The 17,500-nt window shown below is 46.7% G+C and overlaps 1 protein-coding gene across 9 annotated transcripts in view; it reads right to left on the bottom strand.

Moving 5' to 3' along the window:
- LOC126995517 (leucine-rich repeats and immunoglobulin-like domains protein 1) overlaps window positions 1–12,878 on the bottom strand; it is a 173,038-nt gene extending 160,160 nt beyond the window's left edge. For 6 of the 9 annotated variants that reach the window (XR_007750353.1, XM_050855122.1, XM_050855120.1 and 3 more), the window contains exon 1: window positions 12,557–12,877. The gene's annotated coding sequence lies outside the window, so the exon portion shown is untranslated. Of the gene's footprint in view, window positions 1–12,556 lie in introns of all 9 variants that reach the window. The other 3 variants (XM_050855119.1, XM_050855117.1, XM_050855116.1) reach the window with 1 other exon arrangement.
- Between the last annotated feature and the right edge of the window lie 4,622 nt (window positions 12,879–17,500).

Below are 17,500 nucleotides of genomic sequence, written 5' to 3'. Positions count from 1 at the left end.
AATCGACATTTCCGTAGCATTTCACCGCGTTTTTTTCTCCACGTTTCTCTTGTCACTTCGTTTCCTTTTCCTTCGTTAAAAAAAAATCCTGCCCCTCCCTGATGCTGGTTTCTTTTCTTCCTTAGTATCCTTGTTCTCTCTCTCTCTCTCTCTCTCTCTCTCTCTCTCTCTCTCTCTCTCTCTCTCTCTCTCTCTCTCTCTCTCTCTCTCTCTCTCTCTCTCTCTCTCTCTCTCTCTCTCTCTCTCTCTCTCTCTCTTGCCTTTTCTACACCTTTCTCTACTCTCTTTCTTTTCCTTCTTAAAAATATCCTGTGCCTCCCTCCTGATTCCTTCTTTTCTTCCTTAGCCTCCACGTTGTCATTCTCTTTCTCTCTTCGTCCTAGTATTTTCTTCACCTTTTTCTACTCTCTTTCTTTTCCTTTGTTAAAAATATCCTGCTCCTTTCTGCTGCTGGTTTCTCCTCTTCTTAGCGTCAATGTCCTCATCCTTTCTTTCGCTCTTCCTCCCTCCCGCCTTGTCTTCTTTCCTCTCCCTCTCACCACCACTTCACGGCTCAGGTATTTTCATGTGCTCGTTACCGGCGCATCGCATAAATTCCCGGCACTAATTTCATGCATTTTTGATAATCTTGTAAAATGTTTCCTTCATCGTTAGAGGCAGGGAGAGAACCACCACAGCATCCGTCGGCCGAGTAATACAGACGCGATGCTGTTTCCCCTTTAGTGATGAGGCGTGTTACCTGGCTCCACTCACCTGAGACGGCGTATGCTTCCACCTTCACATCACCACCATCACTATCATCCCCACCACCGTTCACCCGATACAGCTAAGTAACGTGACGCGACGGAAAATGCACGAAGGAATAATACATGCACCTCCCTCCCTCTGCGGACACGAAATAGCAAGGTAAAGGCGAACGCGAGCACTCGAGACGCATTAAAGCAACTAATCGGCCAGAACAGGAATTCCAAACGTGTGAAATACCAACACGCCACAGTCGGGAAGTTGGATGAGTTGTGGGTGAATGGAGAAGAGGAGGAGGAGGAGGAGGAGGAGGAGAAGGAGGAGGAGGTAGGCCAGGAGGAAGAGGAGGTGGAAGACAAGGAGAGAGGCGGTAGAGAGTGAGGGTTACGGTCGATGATCCTTGAAAAATTTATATCTCAAATGAGAGCTAATACTTCCTGCCGATAGAAACAATAATCCCGAGAGAGGAGCAATACGTCTTCCCGGCGGGTGTTTTGTTGTCCCTGATGCGGCGTAGAGGGATAACTAAAGGAAAGGGGGGCGGGACGGGGTGGGTGGTGGGGAGGGAGTGGGAAGGGAGAGAGAACTGATGTAGCTGTGGGCGTTGGGGGGTATGAGAAAGGGAAAGGAAATGGATGAGGGGGGATTGGTTAGGGGAAGGGAGAGAGAATGGATGGGGATGGGGATATGTGAGATATGAGGAAGGGAGAGGGAATGGATGGGGATGTGTGGGGGGTGGGGGGAAAAGGGAGGAATAGGGAATGGACAGGGATGTGGGGGGTCTGAGGATGGGGATGAGGATGTGTGTGGGGGGTTGAAGAATGAGGAACGGAGAAAAAATGGATGGGGATGATGAAGGAGTGTGAAAAAGGGACGGGGAATAGATGGGGAATGTGTGTGGAGGGGGGTAAGATGAAGGGAGAGGGAATGACGTAGGCGGGAGAAACATAAATAAAGGTTGACTTAGATCCATTGGTAGGTGGATTAATGGGCAGACTGATAGAATAGAAGACAGATGGATAGCCAGAATGATATATTGTAGATACATACAGAGAGAAAGAGACAGATATAGATAGATAGATAAGGATATACTGAGAGAGAGAGAGAGAGAGAGAGAGAACGGGCAAACACAGACAGACATATATAGCAACATATACATACATCCCACACAAATGTACACACCTACTACTAACATACAAACACAAACACACAAACACATAAAAGCAATCGCACACACACACACACACACACACACACACACACACACACACACACACACACACACACACACACACACAGGGCCCGACAGAAGGAGAGCCCACCTGTTACCACGCGACAGAAAAAGGGAAAAGTGTTACGGTGAACGAGGAACAAAGAGGAGAGGGCAGGGCAGCAGGAGCGACGAGTGACGAGCGTGAGTCATGAGAGAGGAGAGAGAAGGAGAGAGAGGAAGGTACGGAGGGAGGAAGAGCAGGGACGTGAGGCAGCATGAAGTGAAGGGGAGGAAAGGTAAGGCAAAGGGCGTGCAAGGTGGGTAGAGAGACAGGGAGGCGATGAGGGGAGTGCAGGAAGGGGAGGCAAAGTGTGGCGTCACAGCTGGTGGCTTTCTTTAGAAACCCATTCACGTTTATTGATTGACCAGCAGCCGGCCAGGTGTGGTCTGCCCCGCCCCGCCCTACCTGTGCCGCCTCTACAAACACTCGACGGCGCTGCGCTCATGGCTCTACGGAAGGGAACACGTTGCTGGGCCTTGCAGGGGTGGTGAGGTGTTACGCAGCTGTACTGGGGAAGTCGCCATTAAGGAAATTTACCCCACAACAATTTTCCTCAGTCTAACCCGCCCCGGTACAAACTCGCTGTCTCAGTATTAGCGGGTCCGTAAGACCGTAACCGATGTAGAGGCTTCCATTTTGACTGTTCCGCTGCTATAATATCATCAATCTGGGAGGGCGTGTTCGTAGGGTGGAGGGTTTGTGGTGGGGGTGAAGAGAGTGGAGGGAGTTAGGAGAGTTGTTTGTGCTGGGCGAGTCGGTTTGTGCTGGGCGGTTTGTGCTGGAGTGGTTTGTGCTGGGCGAGTCGGTTTGTGCTGGGTGGTTTGTGCTGGGCGAGTCTTTATGTGCTGGGCGAGTCGGTTTGTGCTGGGCGGTTTGTGCTGGGCGAGTCGGTTTGTGCTGGGTGGTTTGTGCTGGGCGAGTCTTTATGTACTGGGTGGTATGTGTCTGGTGGTTTGTGCTGGGCGGTTTATGCTGGGCGAGTCGGTTTGTGACAAGCGAGAGGGTGCAGGAAGAATTAGTAGGAGTCGAGTTCGTGAGGGCCGGTGCGCGTCGGGTTGTCTTCAGGTGAGTCTCCTCGGGCCCTTCATGCGTCAGCGGAAAGCAGGTATTAGGAAGCATTGTAATTACGGGATAATGCTGATGGCGCGACAGATACCGCTGCAATTATCTTCATCAGCGTCTCGGTAACTAGTTATTATTTAGCTTCGGCAAGTGAGTCTAGGCGAGCTGAGACTAGTAAGGCGAGGAGGAGCCGTTGGTGTGTTGACTTAGGTTGTCCTGGTGTGAGAAATATAAACAAACAAATAAACAAGCAAGCAAACGGTGTAGTCTTTCATGTAACCGTCACCACCACCACCATCGCCACTACCACCATGATCACTAATACTACCACTAATCTACTATCCCTGCTATCACTAAGCCACATACATAATCACCATAACTCCACCCTGTTCCACTACAAGTACAACCATCACCAACACTAAAACTTCCAAACCCATTCCTTTCTTTAGCACAAATACTGTCAACTATAAAATCACCCCACCTATGCTTATCATTATCATCATCACGTCTATCAACATTACAACTACCACCACCACCACCATTACTACTACAGCTGTCATTACCGTTGAACCATCATAGCAACCATCACCACCACTATTATTATACTATTAGCACAATCACAATCATCACCACCAAAACTAATACCATTGTCACTACTCTCACTCTCACAACAATCAGAACTATAATTACTAAAACAACCATCACCATCACTGCCACTACCATCACCACCATCACAACAGCCATGACCACCACAACCGACACTGCCATCACCACTACCACCACCACCAAAACATCAACAACCATCACCACCACCACCACACACCCATACACCCGCATAACCAACCATCTAGCGACACCGTGACCTCTGAAGTGACCCGACCACACCCTAAACCTCATGACCTCCAGACGAATCACTCTAATCTTGACCAAATGTTTATATCGTATTATATTGACCCTTTTTCTGTCTTATGTAACTGGCTGGCCGTCTCTTATCCTCTGCCGCCATTTACGTGACCAATCCCAGTTTCTTCTCTCTGTCTTTATAAAGGTTCAATTTATTTCTTTTAATTTTTATACGTGTCTCTTTATAAGGCTCCATTTATTTATTTGTCTTTCTTGTCCGTGATCAATCTCTCTCTCTCTCTCTCTCTCTCTCTCTCTCTCTCTCTCTCTCTCTCTCTCTCTCTCTCTCTCTCTCTCTCTCTCTCTCTCTCTCTCTCTCTCTCTCTTGTACTTTGCCCTTTTTTCTCTTCTCTTTCTCCTCTACGTGGTATCGTGTTTTCTTATATATTGTACGTAACTAGTTTTTCTTCTCATTTTCTTTCGTCTCTTTCTGTTTCGTGGTATTTTTTCTTGTCTTTCTTGTACGTGATTCATTTATTCATTTGGTCCTTTGTACGTGATCCCTAACTCTCTTTTTCTTGTACCTAATCCATTTTGTCTTCGTCCTTTTGTATCTAATCCATTTTGTCTTCGTCCTTTTGTATCTAATCCATTTTGTCTTCGTCCTTTTGTATCTAATCCATTTTGTCTTCGTCCTTTTGTATCTAATCCATTTTGTCTTCGTCCTTTTGTATCTAATCCATTTTGTCTTCGTCCTTTTGTATCTAATCCATTTTGTCTTCGTCCTTTCGTATCTAATCCATTTTGTCTTCGTCCTTTCGTATCTAATCCATTTTGTCTTCGTCCTTTTGTATCTAATCCATTTTGTCTTCGTCCTTTTGTATCTAATCCATTTTGTCTTCGTCCTTTTGTATCTAATCCATTTTGTCTTCGTCCTTTTGTATCTAATCCATTTTGTCTTCTTTTTCATGTAGGTAAGCCATTTACTATTCACTTTCTTTCTTTTAACGTGCATCATTTCATTTCTTTTCGGTTCCAGTACGTGATCCCTTTAATTCTTCCCTTTCCTGTAGTACGTGACCCATCAATTATTTCTTTTATTTTCTCTACGTGACCCACTTGTACCTTTTCCTTCCTGTTCGTGACCCACTCCAGTGCTCCACCTTTTTCTTTTCTTTTCTTCGCGTCTTTGTGTGTGTGGTCCGTTTCTGTTCCTCCTTCCATGTCTTTGTCCAATTTCTATTTTTTTCAACTTGCACACGGTTATCTTTCCTTTTTTTTCTCTCTTCGCTGTACGTGAGGAATGTCTTTTCTCCTTCTGCCCCATCTTCGTGTACGTGAGGCTTTTCTCCCCACTGATTCTTTTATGTACGTGATCTATCTCTCTTTCCTTCCTCCACCCCTCTATGTTCGTGATCCATTTCTTTCCTCCAACTCTTCCTCCTTCCTCATTTTAATACATATTTTCTCCGTTCTCTTTCTTAGTACGTGACACATTTTTTGGGGGAACTGTGCATCTATCCTTTTTTCCTTTCCTTCTACTCAATGTACGTTAATAATTCCATCTCTCCATCGACACCACTTTCATCCACATGCCACATTTTCTTCCTCCCTCCTAAACTCCTCAACATGCATTGCAATTTATCTTCTTTATGTTTTCTTTGTACAGTTGAGGAAACATTGGTTGACGTGACCTGGCATGACCTGATCTTGTGTGCACTTGACCCATGTTTCCTTCTGTTCGTCATCCATTTTCGTCTAGATGCGTGACACTCCTGTCTTTTTTTTTACCTGCTTGTGGGTCTACCTTGGTGATATTGGGGTAAAAAGATTGTTAACTTTATCCTCCACATATTACAAGGTCAAGAATACGGAGCTGGATCTCGTAGTAAAGCGCTTTAGAGAATAAGACGCTACATTTTTATTTTACCTCAATATTTCAATTTTCATTTTCTTTCCATCCTACTTGTTTCATGATTTTATATTTTTCGTTCCTTTTTTCTTTAATTTCTTATTTCTTGCACGAATTTTCTTTTACATCAATGTATCAATTTCATTTCATTTCAATCTTATTTCTGTCTACATTCTTTGCTTTTTCATTTTTTCTAACATTTCTTATTCGTTCATTTGATTTCACTTCCTTTTCTTTTTTTTCCTTAACTACACTGTTGGATACTGTTTAGGATTTTTCTTGAGTACATACAAATTCTTATTTTCTTATTATTTTCAACCATCTTTTCATTTGGGGAATTTCTTTTTTCTTCCTTTTCTTTCTTCTTTAATTGATCGTTTTTCATTCATTCTTTCGATCTATATTTCTAGTATCGGTTCCTGAAAACGCGTTCAGTCAATCTTTAAATAGTAAAAAAAAACATTCTTCTCACTCACCGTCAGGCTTTTACTTTCTGGTGTGCAATTTTCATGACACTTATCGATCTCCCCAAACTTTGGATTGTTACACCTCCACTCCCTTATACCGCCGTGGCTCTGTAATTCTCTATTCTACTGCACCTGCTCAAATATATATCATAGAGGATACATACTTGCTATTTCACACACACACACACACACACACACACACACACACACACACACACACACACACACACACACACACACACACACACACTCACACGTACACGGAAAGTAACTGAGTCTTATTCCTCAACTCTTACCCTTCTATATCCTTCCCCCTTTTCATTATAATTCCTCCTCCTCCTCCTCCTCCTCCTCCTCTTCCTCTTACTCCTTCTTTTCCTCTACCTCCTCTTCCTCCTCCCCCTCCTTCTTTTCCTCCTCCTCCTCCTCCTCTTCCCTTTAGTCGTCCTTCTCTTCATCACCATGGACCTTAGAGAAGATGTAATTTCCTAAGCAATTAATAACCGCTGAGTCCAATGTTTTCTTTATTATATCTTAAGCACACACAAGGAAACACACACACACACACACACACACACACACACACACACACACACACACACACACACACACACACACATACACACACACATACACACATACACACGTTTCCACTTCCTCTTCGAACTGACCCCTTTCTGTATTTTTGTGATATTTTTAAACTTACCATATTTCAGGTCAGCGCGCGGACAGGCCAAACACTTTTTACTTGGGATATGCAAACACACACACACACACACACACACACACACACACACACACACACACACACACACACACACACACACACACACACACACACACACACACACACACACACACACACACACACACACACACACACACACACACGGTTTCTGCTACGGGCTATTCCTTCTTCGATTTCATGTTTCAAACGCGTAAAACCCATAAAACACACACACACACACACACACACACACACAGCAACCAAGGAAGCGTAAAATCGAAATACTAAAAGATTCATATAAAATTGATATTCTATGTTTAATAACGATGTATTCGCAAAAGGAAAGAGAATATGTAAAGATGTTTGCTCTCTAATAGCGGAAAATTTTAGGTAAAGGCGAAACTTGGGTAAAGGAAATACCAGAAAAGTGAACATTACGACACAGATTTCTCTCACGAGTCGAACATATTTAGAATCTTTTTAGGACAAGAGATTCCAATTCCACCACAATCGTTAATATATGCCAGTGTGTTGAACTAGGCGGTCATATTTAAACACAAATCTACATACTGAATTGAAAGTGAAGATTACAACACAAAATTTCACTCAAAATTCACATAAACTTAAAATCTGTGTAGGACGAGAGATTCCAGTTCCACCACAATCGTTAATATATGCCAGTGTGTTGAACTAGGCGGTCATATTTAAACACAAATCTACATACTGAATTGAAAGTGAAGATTACAACACAAAATTTCACTCAAATTTCACATAAACTTAAAATCTGTGTAGGACGAGAGATTCCAGTTCCACTACAATCGTTATTTTATGCAAGTGTGTAGAACTAGGCGGTCATGTTTTAACACAAAGCTAAATATTGAATAAATTTGCACATCCTCTGAATAATTATGTGCGAGTCACTGTCAGCTGCAAAATACTTGAGACACTCTGATTAATATTAACGGGACACTTGTGCAGTTCCTAGGACACACACTGACACACACACACACACACACACACACACACACACACACACGGGCACTACAAGGGAAGCCAATTACAAGGCGTACTGGGACATGCAGAGTCAGGCTCCGGACGATGTGTAAATATTCACGCGCGTAGCTTAACGAGGGAACGAAAGTGTGTGTGTGTGTGTGTGTGTGTGTGTGTGTGTGTGTGTGTGTGTGTGTGTGTGTGTGTGTGTGTGTAAGGAAACAAAATCACAGTCAGAAAGTAAATTGCAAGCAGTAGAAAGTATATATATGGATATTATGTGTGTGTGTGTGTGTGTGTGTGTGTGTGTGTGTGTGTGTGTGTGTGTGTGTGTGTGTGTCATAAAGAACTAAAAAAAATGTATAGAAGGGAAGGTCATTGTCCTCTAGGTATCATGTCACACACACGCACATACACACACACATACACATACGCAACCTCCTCCCCCCTCCCCCTCACCTTACACACGCACACGATCACGCATACTCTCTCGCTTCCTCTCTCTATCTCTATCTTTCACTCTTTCACATAATCTTCTACTCCCCCTTTTTCTCTCACTTTCTTCTCTTTACCTGGATTTCAAACATTTCCAACAAAGAATGAGAGAGCGAGGAAAAAAGTCGCTAAACAGGCAGTCGGAGTAGCAGAAGTTAGCACGAGTTCGTTCTCAGTTTTATCGTTACTTTACTACCGATCTCCTCACAGTCCCACTCGGCTCAAAGAAGGGAGCGCCAAAGTTCCTGACAGCTACTACGGTGGAATGTTCCCCGGACGAGTTGCCTGGCTGCCGGTACGAGGAGGAGCGATGGGGGAAGAAACGAGTTGTGAAAAGTAGTCAAAGAAAGAACATTAACTTTTTTTTTCTCTCATTGTGCTCGTGTTAAGAGGAAAGAGCCCAGTCTGGAGGTGAGTGAGGGTGGGGCGGTGTGGCTGTGTGCGGGAGTGAGGTGATGATGTAACCAGCCAGGCAGCCAGTGAGCCAGAAAGCCAACCAGCGAAACATACAGCCAACCAACCAGACTGCTCGAGAAATTGTCACAGTTCGAGTACTTTAATGACTGAACTAACGGAAAACAAACCAGAGACAATCACACAGGCCTGTATTCTCGGACTCTCTCGGCTCTCAGAACAAATATTTTTATAGATCACAAAGGAGATTAGTCGGGTTTTCTTCAGTATTTTTTCACATTCATGGTACAGATCCCTTGTCAAACTATCACTAGGCTCATAAAGCTACCCATGCTAATATCCACAACCTCTGCAAAAGCCTTATCAAATGTGGGTGTATAATCCCCGAGATGTTTGAGAGTATGAGCCATAGGCGAATGGACTTTAGGTTAGCCGGCCAATGAGCAAGCTATCCGGTCTGCCAGAAAACTAATCACCAGACCAGTCAGCAAGACCAGAAACATATTAAGGTTAGTTAGTCAGTCAACCATTTACTCAGCCAGCTAGCCAACCCACAACTGACAGCTAATTAGACAATCACTTAGACAGACATACACATAGAGAAAGAGAAAGGACAGGCAGGCATATAGTCAGCCACTCAGTCAGGAACGAGCCTACTAGTTTTTCAGATGGCTAAGTTATCAGTCAGTCAGCCAGACAATTACCAACCAACCAGCAAACATGTAAGAAAGATAGTAGATAGTAGATACCTGGATAGGCACCTACTCAGTTAACCAGATAACCCTAATCTATCAAGTTAGTCAATCAGTTAGTTAACCAGACTTTAATGCCAACAATAAAATTAGGAGACCAACACAAATGTCCAGCAGCCAACCAGTCAACCAGTCAACAAACTACCCACTGAACCAGGAAACCAAACACAAGGGTGAGGACAGTGATTAATGTAACACTCCCAAAAGAATGAACACTAATTGAATGAGAGTGAGAGTTTTCGTACTCTGAATGGTAAACCAATGCGATGCTGCCCATTCCAGACTGACGCAAGGTAGCTACAGTAGTCTACAAGTGGTCCTGGCCGGTTATATATCAATGGCACTTCATCTTTTATCTGACAGAGGTGGGAGAAGGTGCGGAAAAGTGTGAAGAGGGAAGGTGAGAGGTCGGGAAGGTGAGTATGATGGATAGTGACAAAACACGGCCCAAATCCCTTCCCTGGCCGCCTTACATGTCCAGCTAAATTAGAACAAGATGAATATTGTTAAAAATATTGATGGATAGAGCTTGGCGATACGCACTCCAGGTTTTGTACTCTCTCTCTCTCTCTCTCTCTCTCTCTCTCTCTCTCTCTCTCTCTCTCTCTCTCTCTCTCTCTCTCTCTCTCTCTCTCTCTCTCTCTCTCTCTCTCTCTCTCTCTCTCTCTCTCTCTCTCTCTCTCTCTCTCTCTCTCTCTCTCTCTCTCTCTCTCTCTCTCTCTCTCTCTCTCTCTCTCTCTCTCTCTCTCAAGTAACGATTTCCAATGTCATATTCTGAGAGGCATCGCCACATTTCACTACTCATTAGGATACACTGGACAGAGTGGTCTCGGATTTGCACAGTGTACACATACATACATACATACATACATACATACACCCCCCCACACCCACACCCACAGAGAAACAAACAAACAAACGCCTACACACACGGGTATTGTGAGTGCCTGCCAAAAGTGCCTTTGGTACAAGTTTTTTGGAACTCGTCGTTGCCTTTGGCCCTCATCATCCCCTTGATGCATCCCCGCCAGTCTCTTCACTAGTTAGCGGCTACTGTTTCAAATTTTAGCGCTGAATCACAAGGAAAAACCTATGGCTTTTAAATTTCAGAGAAAAAATGCTTTCATTAGCGAGGCTTTAATATTGTGTGTGTGTGTGTGTGTGTGTGTGTGTGTGTGTGTATATATATATATATATATATATATATATATATATATATATATATATATATATATATATATATATATATATATATATATATTTATTACATACATACATACATACATACAATCGTACATACATATAAACATACAGACATACATACATAAGTGCCCGTTTATGCAGAATCAAAAAATCTTTGAGTCCAGCTCCAGCACTTGATGCATTACTGTTTTTCCCCCAGAAGGCTGCCAGGCCAAGGCGGTGCAGCTGAACCTCTGCTCGTCGCTTAGCCTCACATTTAGGCGCCAGGACTTCGTGTTGCTGCGGAAGTTGGTTTTCCCTTTCATGACAAAGCACGATGGATTGATGCGACATTTCGTCTGATATAAAATTAATGGCAACCTTTATTTTTAGGAGTTTTAGAGCGTGCTACACTCCACACCCACGCCTTCCTATATACGAAAATTGTCTCTTCAAGATATATATATATATATATATATATATATATATATATATATATATATATATATATATATATATATATATATATATACACACACACACACACACACACACACACACACACACACACACACACACACACACACACACACACACACACTTGCATAATATACTCCCATTATCAACTTATTCTCTGTCCTGAGTGCCATGCAATAATTCTCCCAGCCCTGACCCTCGTGCAACACACACTCACACACGAGGAATGGGACACGTAAGCTGTCTTCGCCGAGCCACAAGTCACTGCCGTCAACCTCATCGAGGCAGCGCATCCCGCCTCGCCTCGCCTCGCCTCGCTTCGCCCCGCACCGCCCGCCGCCGCCCTTTGTTCGCGAGGCTCATCACCGCGCCGCGACCTAACTTGGGCTGGCACTAAGGCTGTCACGAATCATGTACATCGAAGTGAATTTTGGCTCACCTGAGTTATGCTCTTAAATCAATAATGATAAGCAACAGCTTCTCTTCGAGCTCCCTCGTCACTTGTTCCTCCGGTCACTCCCTTCCTCCCGCCAGGCCTATGGGCTGTACCGGTCGTAAAAAAAGTATACGTTTGGTGACCTCAAAAGACAAGGTCAGCCGGCGCTACTCCCGGCTCCAGCCCGTCCTGTTGCGCCCTTGAGTCACTTGTTGCACAACGTCCGAGGATGTCCTGGCTAGATAGTGATCCCAGGCGTCGGGGTCCTACGAGTCCTTTCTTTGGCTTCCTTCCTCTCCTTGTCTTCTCTCTTCAACTTGCCCTTTCAGCCTTCGCTTTCACTCACGCCCATCATCGGTGTGAGGGTGGCAGGTGAGACTGCGTCCTGTGTTCCAGTGACTCGGCGCTTAATCAGGAGAGTCGTGCTCGGGCAAGGCGGCGAATGACGAACAGAAAGAGAGGGTGAAGGTATATGGCAGGGTGAAACAGGATGAGAGGCGGTGATAGACAGTGGCAGGGACGGTGATTCCCTGTTGCGTGAGTAATGATGATGACGGGTATGGTAATAAATCGTCCTAATCAGCTTTGAACGGTTTACGGGTGATGACAGACAAGGGCGAATCCCAAGATCTGAGTCTGCGTAACTTTATTTTTGAAGAGGGAACCTTTGTCCCGCAGCGGCCATGACAAAGACCGACGCTCCAGACACACCAACGACACTCACACCTGTACACACCTGGCTACGAGCACACAGACACACGGGCACCTCTTCACTTACCTTTCTGTGTCAGGTTAGTGTTGCATAGAAGGCCAGGGTGGAGGAACGCAGTGATGGAGGGGAGACGGTGCCGCAGGTGGATGGTACGCACTCACACCTGCCACCGCCGACTCTAAGGCGCGGTAAGGTGGCAGGGCCCACAAACCCTAGCGCGGGCGTGCAGGGGCGGGCGTGTGACTGTCTGGTGAATGTGTGGGCGTGATGGGTGACGCACACACTTGCTAAACACACACCCACCGACACCCCTTCACGTAACCCCCTTGCAAGACGCGACACGGCGAAGCGACGAGGCCGGAGCTGGGGAGCAAGTGAGTGAGGGAGGGGCGGCGTGGAGCGAGGGGCGAGCCACGGACACGCCCTCGACCCCGCCCACACCCCAGCTTGCGCACTGCCACTCTCCAGGCTGGTGAGCCCTTTGTGTGGTGCCGCTCCCTCCCAGCCTGGCCCACACCCGGAGCCCACGCCCTGCCCCTCTCCCCCACGCCTTACCTCCCATTATCCCGGCAGCCCACGCCCAGCCGCCGCCACACACCTACCTACCTACCTTCCCTTCCTCCCACGACCCACGCCGCACCACACCTTCTCTGGCCCACACCCTTAAGCCTGCACCCCACCTCGCTCCTTCCCGCCTTATCACTCTATATGACGGCAACCCACGCCCTGTCTCCACCCCACCCTTACCTTTACCTACATCCACGACCCACACACCTTCTCTAGCCAACGACATCACATCCTTCCCCTAACGTTACACAGCAAGACTCATCTGCTACTACCTACTTACCTAACCCATCTCGTACTCAACCCATGATCCATCCACCATCCCTTCCTCTCAGAACCCATGAAACACCTGTAGGCCACGATGCTTACCTGTCTCACTTTACCAAACTTCCCAACGTCAACCTGCAAAAGACTTACACCTTACACTACCTGCTTAGCTACACCCCCTTTGCAGCCGACCCATAACCCATCCACCTTTACACAGGCCAACCCACCACCACTGTATGCTCTCGGCGCGGGACTCATTGCCATATTCTTAAACATTTCCGTGCCCAACCTTACATACTTCATAAGGCTTTTTAGGAGATTTGATCCTTTCCAGGGGTAGTTTTATGACCCTGGTGGTAGTTTGACTCTTCTTCTTTACCATGAACCTAAAAACAAATCAACAGAGCCTGAGTGATTTAATTTTTTGGCCTTTGGAAACAGTTGATGTGGAGGAGGAAGCGTTCAACAATACCCCCTTCACACCCTTCTTCACCCTTCACACTCCACGCAGGTTTCACACTAGTCTCCTCTACTGAACTATCGCCCTTACTCACCCCACCTTCCTCCCCTGAGACACACTAGCCTTACTCATCTTCCCCATCGACCCAACATCCTGATTAACCATTATTCTTCCCCTCTGACCCACCACCTTCACTCACTCGCCTTCCCGTACTCTCTTACTCAACACACTCACTTCTTTAGTTAATCTGATTGATGTTACTCATTCATCACGTTTACTCACCTCTCGCCCCACCATCGTTACGTATTCTACTTACTCTCTTAATATTTTTACTCATTTTCCTCCCTTCCATAATTTACTCACTTTCCCTCCCCTTCGTAACTCTTACCTTTCCTCCTTCCACCATGTTTTGTCATCTTCCTTACTCACTGTCCTCCCCACTCATCACCCTCCTCCTCATCTCCCTCCACCATCTTTACTCACTCTCCCACAAGCCTTCCTTACTCATCCTTCCACCTCCCCACCATCATCTTTATTGGCGTTCATTAGATATTTACTCATCCACCTCTCCACTGCCTTTAATAACTCTCCTCACCACTATTTATCCTTCCCTTTACTCTTACTCACCACTCAACATCACTCCATCCTCCCCTCCACCCTCCTTACACCCCCCCTCACCACCAACCTTACTCCCCCTCCTCCCCACCTCTCTTACTCATCCTCTTCCCCATCACCCTTTCTGACCATCCTCCACACCTACCTCCTCCCCCTCCTCCCCCAACCCCTTACTCCCCCTCCCCCCACCACCCTTACTCATCCTTCTCCCCACTTTTCTTACCCCCTCCCCACCTCCCTTACTCATTCTCCTCCCCACCACCCCATCCTCCCCTCCACCTTCCTTACACCCCCCCCTCACCACCAACCTTACGCACCCTCCTCTCCACCACCCTTACTCACCCTCCAACCCACCTCTCTTACTCACCCTCTTCCCCATCACCCTTTCTGACCATCCTCCACACCTACTTCACTCCCCCTCCTCCCCCAAACCCTTACTCACCCTCCCCCCACCACTCTTACTCATCCTTCTCCCCACTTTCCTTACCCCCTCCCCACCTCCCTTACTCATTCTCCTCCCCACCCCATCCTCCCCTCCACCTTCCTTACAGTCCCCCCCCTCACCACCAACCTTACTCACCCTCCTCCCCACCACCCTTACTCACGCTCCTCTCCACCTTTCTTACTCACCCTCCTCCTCATCACCCTTTCTGACCATCCTTCACACCTATCATACTCCCCTTCCTCCCTAAAACCCTTACTCCCCCTCCACCTCACCACAATTACTCATCCTCCACCCCACTTTCCTTACCCCCCTCCCCACCTCCCTTACTCATTCTCCTCCCCACCCCATGCTCCCTCCACCTTCCTTACAGCCCCCCCTCACAACCTACCTTACTCACCCTCCTCTCCACCACCCTTACTCACCCTCCTCCCCACCTCTCTTACTCACCCTCCTCCCCACCACCCTTACTCATCCTCCTCGTCACCTCCCTTACTTACCCTTCCCATCACCCTTACTCACCTCCCTCTCCATTTCCCTTACTTACCCTCCTCCCTACCTCCCTTACTCACCTTCCTCCCCCCCACCCTTACTCACCCTCCTCCCTTCCTCCCATACTCACCCTCTTCCCCACCTCCCTTACTCACCCTTCTCCCCACCTCCCTTATCTTTACTCACCCTCCCCATCACTCCTACTCACCTTCCTCCTCACCTTCCTTACTCACCCTCCCCATCACTCCTATTCACCTTCCTTACTCATCCTCCTCCCCACCTCCCTTATTCATCCTCCCCCCACCCCCCTTACTCATCCTCCCCCACCTCCCTTACTTGTCCCCCTCCCCACCACCCTTACTCATCCTCCTCCCCACCTCTCTTACTCTCCCTCCCCACCTCTCTTACTCACCCTCCCCCCCTTATTTACTCATCCTCCCCTTCTCCTTACCTCTCTTACTGATCCTCCCCTCTTTTCTTTTCCCTACAACATTTACTCATCCTCCACACGACTATAACTCCTCCTCCTCCCCAACTTCTCCTCCTCACCACCCCGCCACGCCCTTCATCCCCGGCCATCCGTCAGAGCTCCTCACGGCCACTCGCTCACCCACGTCCCAAGGGCAACGCCCCCCCCCCACAGATCTCACTACCCCCACCCGTCCAATCAACACCCCGAGATCCCACTCACACGCGGCCCCGCACACACTCCCATCTCGCGGCTGGACACGACCATATGAATGCTGGAGTGGCGTGCCGTGGATCATGATAGGCCACGCCAGGGCCGTCAGTGCTGAGGCTTCCTTTCGATGGGGGGAGGGGGTGAGGGGGGTGGGGGGAGGGTTCAGGGCACACGAGTTCAAACGCAGGAAAATGACGCTGCTGACTTGGCGAGGCAAGAAAAACATCCATTCATTCTCTTTCTCGCTTTGTGCAGGCAGGAACGTGTCTCTACTGACATCAACATAATGGGACACACACACACACACACACACACACACACACACACACACACACACACACACACACACACACACACACACACACACACAAATATATATATATATATATATATATATATATATATATATATATATATATATATATATATATATATATATTATATATATATATATATTTATATATATATATATATATATATATATATATATATATATATATATATATATATATATATATATATATATTCTTTCTCCTGGTAACTGAGCCCAAAGGTCAGAGTGTAGTGAACAAAAGATTCGTGAGTATATTTTTTCGGCTGGGCTGCGCCGTCAGCGCCATGCCAGCCATCGCCAGGGCCCCAAACTGGCACCGTGGCCTGGCAGCTCTCACCCAGACGTCCCCCTTCCCCACTAGACCCTTAACATGACAACCATCAAAACTGTGTGAAGTCATCTTCGCGCCTCCCGTCACTTCCTCACTACACCGTCACGACACCACTCCCGTCCTTCAGCAGCCTGTTGCCGCGGCCACGCCCGCCGCCCTTGTCTACACAGCAACACACCCTCGCCATGCCTCCCTAACACTCACACCCCAACGCTCCGCAATACTCACGTCAAGTGTTGCGTTTTCGAATATTTTTTCTTTTTCTGCGCACCCATCTTGAATATTTCCTTCGTTTTCGTCACATTCGTCTTCAGTCCTACTTGCAGACTCACCTAATATTGTTCTTCCAACAATCTTTGTAATGTTTTCCTTAGAACCACTTTAGTAAACCCAAGGCATTTGAAAATCTTAGGATATTATTATGCTATTCACCGTCTATTCCCGTGATTTTAGAACAGTGGGCCATGACTCAGCGGTGAGCCACAACGTGTTACTACACGGGTCATTTTGCATTTATATGTTTTTAAAGGCAAAGCGGGTGACTTTTGTGAAACTTGAACGCTTACTACACAAAAAGAGTTGCACAAATAATGCTACGGTGTTACGGAGACGTCTTAGGATTGGAAATTGTGTCAAGTCCTCGTCACTGGTAGCCCTTGGCATGCTGGGCCAGGAGCCGGGAGGGACGTGGAACAAAGAAGGCTGACACCCACTGCGCTATCCAAGTATCCATGTTATGCGGCTATAATTCCTTAAATATTTCTTAGTAAGCTGTGAGTGATTTGTATAGAGCATCACATACCTCCTTTGTTAATATGAGACA

Source organism: Eriocheir sinensis, chromosome 8, assembly GCF_024679095.1.
Source record: "Eriocheir sinensis breed Jianghai 21 chromosome 8, ASM2467909v1, whole genome shotgun sequence".
Lineage (NCBI taxonomy): Eukaryota > Metazoa > Arthropoda > Malacostraca > Decapoda > Varunidae > Eriocheir > Eriocheir sinensis.
This window is presented reverse-complemented; position numbering and strand designations above follow the sequence as displayed.